The following is a 4,484-nucleotide window of genomic DNA, read 5'->3' as shown; positions in this document are numbered from 1 at the left end:
AGCTGCAGCCGCCAAACATTCTACTTTGTAAAAGGACTCTTCCAGCAGGAATGGGAGCACTGCTGGGGAGGACTGGGACCCACATATGATTATTCAGAGAGGACAGAATGACTATAATCTGAATCCTGTTCAATTTTCTCTAAGCTTTTTCTTAGCTGCACTGTTTATGGAAACACCAGGACCAGTTTATGTTTGTGATTTTTGGGGGAAATTATTTGTGTTGGGGGAAATATGGGAGTGGGAGGGGCTAAGTGGGGGGTTATTTTCTAATTTTTTTTTTTTTACATTTGGAACAGTAACAATAAATGAGCCCCTTTAAAAAATTTTTTTTATAAAGTAAAAAATAAAAATCCATTCTGATTTGAAAAACTAAACTAGCACAAGAGGTTGGAGGTTTGCGCCCACTTAGAGGTGCCTTGGAAGAAAGGCCTGCCGCTCTGCCTCTGAAAACCAGCGTGCAGAGCACAGTTTGACCTAGACAGACGTGTGTGGGGTGGTCTTTACGGAGTGGTCTCAGCGCTAACTGCCTCAGTGCTCTTTGGCTTTGCCTCCCCGGCCTTTCTTAGTTCCCGGTGGGCGAGCTTCCTCCAGGCAGCTGCTTGGTGGATGGAGAGTGTGAGCCTTTCTCTCCAGGGAGCAGGAGGGAGGAGGGAGGACCCAGAGCAGTAAGGAGAGAGGCCGCCACCTGATCCCTGCATAGACAAGGCCACTTAGAGGGAACCCAGTCCCTCAGCTTCTTGGGGGATCATCTGGGACCCCTTGGGACAGGATCTGCTTTCAGTGCGTCTGATGCCGCAGGCCGCTGGGTCCTGTGGGTCTGCCCCGCTCATCCTGGGTCGCTTCCCCTCAGCTTCTACACCTGTCTTTATCTCCTATCCCCGTGCTGACTCTTGGCGACCTCTGTGAACCAGAACAAAGTGCTTCGAGGCCGGGATTTCCTCCCCACCAGTGACATCCTTGCAGCCCCTGTGTCAGCTCATCTCTTGAGGGCCACTTGTTTTCATCAACCTCTATTTTTTTTTTTTTTTGTTTTAAAAAAGAACAAACAAGTCTGTCTTGGAGGCAGTGCAACCCCGGGTGCTGCTCAGAGACCAGGATGGTGAGAACTTCATCACGCAGACTTTAGATGTGTTACTGGGGTCGGGGGTGCTGTCTTAGGAAAGAGATACTGTGCTGGGAAAGGTCAGAGAGGAGGGGGAGACCCTCAAGAACAAGATGGATGGACTCAGGAACTACAAACACGGGCTTACGCACGTTGGGAATTGTGAGGATGGCGCAGGATAGGGCAGGGTTCAGTTCTTTCGTTCATAGGATTGTTATGAGTCGTGGTCAACTTGAGGGCCCCTACCTAACATCTGCGCCACCATGTAGGATGTCCTTTTCTCTCTCCCAGTGTCTCCTGATGCCCTGTCCGAGGTTTATGAGCCCGAGTCCCACTGCCTAGCTTCTAAGGCTCATTCTGGTGTTTATTCAATTTGTCTTCTAGAGCTTATGTCCAATGAGCCTGACAGTGGGGCTTGTACCCTGATCAGTACTGAGCCCAGCATCTACCTTGCTACTCCCAGCCTCACCTACCCCCCACACACTCTCTGCTCCCCTTAACCACAAGAGCTCCCAGGACCGTCTTTCTCCCAAATTCTCCAGAAGCTTCAGCTGAGTCTCGGCTCCAGGCCTCGTGCTGGCCGAGCCTCCACCTGGACCAGTCTCCCTCCAGAGCTCTCATCCTTCTGGGCTCTGTTCAGGAAGGACCCTGAGAGGCTTCATCTAAACCACCTCTCTCTCCGGGTAATTGTGAACATGAGGGACTCCATCAGTAACACCACTACCGGGGGGGCCTCAAACACCATGGCCCACACTAGCCACTCCAGACCACCCCTCCCTGGGGCCCTCTCACACACCTTTGTCTCCATCAGTTAGCCCTTAATGGTTTCTTCACTGTGGATTTCATGCTCTAAGTTTGTATCCGGTATTATTGCCTCACTCAACTTTGAGGTACCGTCTTCCCACAATGTGACTTGGTCTCCCCTTGACCTCCGTATGCCCAGAGCACAGAGCAGTGTCGCCCAACAATGTTTATTGGACAGATGAGAGATGGGGCCTCAGTTTCCTCTATGGTAAAGTGGGTGCCAATGACGTGTCTGTCCCTGTGCCATCCCAGTGTAAATCACGTGATGCTGTGATGCTGGAAGCAATGCCACTAGAATTTCGGATACCAGCAGAGTCATCCACACAGGGCAGGTTTCTGTGGAACTTCCAGACTAAGAGAGACTTGGAAGAAAGGCCTGGTGATTCACTTCTAAAAAATCTACCAATGAAAATGCTGTGGATCACAATAGAGTGCTGGTCAGCGTGGAGCTGAAGGACAAGGTCCTTGCTGGAAGGCTCCTGGAGCACAGGCCACACAATGGACTTGAGAATATCAGTCACGGAGTGTGGGAGGACTAGCGATGTTTCTGTTAGACACACGGACACCACGAGGTAGAGCCAACTTGAAGGCAACTAACAAATGAAACTAGTCATCACACTTGCCTCTCAGAGTCAAATAGAGTACCATGACACCCTGTGCATGTGCTTGGTATGAGGCAAATATAGGGATAGAGATAGATGATAGAGATAGAGATAGATAGATATAGACATAGATCTATCCATCCATCCAACCATCCATCCAACTCTCTATTATCTCTATCTATCTATCTATCTATCTATCTATCTATCTATCTATCTATCTATCTATCTATCTCATCTATCTATCAAGATGGGCTGGTTGGCAGCATCGTGATGGATAGTGAAGAGACTGAGATTGTCAGTAGCTTTAGTTTGCTTGGCTCCACAATCAGCATTCTTGGTACCAGCAGCCAGGAAGTTAAAAGACAAATTGCATTGGGAAAGTCTGCTGACTTTGGTCTCTCCAAAGTACTGAAGAGCAACAATGTCAGTCTGGAGACCAAGGTGCACCTGATTCAGGCTATAGTATTTGCAATTACTTGCTATGCGTCAGAAAGCTGGACAATGACTAGGGATGACAGAAGGAGAATTGATGCCTGTGAGCTTGTGGTGCTGAAGAAGAGTATTGAATATACCATGGACTGCTAGGAGAACAAACAGGTTCATCCTAGAGAGGGTGACGTGAGACCAGGCTGCTCCTTGGAGGCAGGGATTCTGAAGCTTCGTCTGACTGACTTTGGGCATGTTGCAAGGAAGGACGAGTTCTTTGGAGAGGAACATCATGCTTGGGAGGATGGAGGGACAGCGCAGGAGAGGAAGACTCTCGAAATGGATTGATTCAGTGCCTGGGGTAATGGGAGTAGGTGTGTCAGAGATGGTAAGATTGGCACAGGACAGAGAAGGGTTTAGAGCTGTTGTTCATGGGTGTAAATATATTGGAGTCAGTGAGACTGGCTCAGTACAGGGCAGGCTTCAAAGCTATTGTACATAAGGTCGCAATGAGTCACAGGTTACTCGATAGCACATAACAACAACAACAACAACAACAACAACAACAACAACATATCTAGATATATCTATCCTAGCTGTAAGAAGACACAATGTGCACTGTCATGTCGGAACCGACCCATAGCTGACCCTCCAACGGATTTTCAGAGGCAGTTAATTGCATGGAAGGAGACTGCTCATCCTTCTCCTGCATATGGTGTTGTTGTTGTTGTTGTTGTTGTTGTTGTTATGTGCTGTCAAATTGCCTGCGACTCATTGCGACCTTATGTACAATAGCTTTGAAGCCTTCCCTGTACTGAGCCAGTCTCACTGACTCCAATATATTTACACCCATTGCCTTAGTTATTGTATCAATCCATCTCATCCGGGGTCTTCCTCTCCTGCACTGTCCCTCCACCCTTCCGAGCATGATGTTCTCCAAGAATTGGCCCCTCCTGGCCATATGCCCAAAATATGTAAGATGGAGCTTCAAAATCCTAGTCTCCAAGGAGAAACTTGTTTTCACCTTCTGCAAGACAGACCTATTTGTTTTCTTGTTGGTACATGGTATGTTCAAGACTCTTCTCCAGCACCACAACTCAAAGGCCTCAATTCTTCTTCTATATTTCTTATTCATTATCCAATTCTCTGATGCATAGCAAGTAATTACGAAGACTGTGGTCTGGATCAGGAGCACCTTAGTCTCTAGACTGACATCATTGCTTCTCAGTACTCTGAAAAGGCCTCGGAGAACAGATTTACCTAATGTTATTTATCTTTTGATTTCCTGACTGCTGGTATTAAGACTGCTGAGCCGAGCAAGCTGTAACTGTTAACAACCTCAGTCTCTTCTCCATCTGCCATGGTGCTGCCAATTGGCCCAGTGGTGAGAATCTTTGTCTTCTTGATGTTGAGCTTCAATCCATAGTGACAACTATAGTCCTTGACTTTCTGCTGCAAGTGCCTCAGGTCCTCCTCAGTTTCAGCAAGCAAGATTGTGTCATCTGCATAACATCCTGATGCCACATCTCTCCTCATAGAGCCCAGCCTCC

Source organism: Elephantulus edwardii, unplaced genomic scaffold (assembly GCF_000299155.1).
Source record: "Elephantulus edwardii isolate Elephantulus edwardi_28Jun2011 unplaced genomic scaffold, EleEdw1.0 scaffold00086, whole genome shotgun sequence".
NCBI classification, from domain to species: domain Eukaryota; kingdom Metazoa; phylum Chordata; class Mammalia; order Macroscelidea; family Macroscelididae; genus Elephantulus; species Elephantulus edwardii.
The sequence above is the reverse complement of the archived record's forward strand: the minus strand, read 5'-3'. Positions refer to the sequence as shown.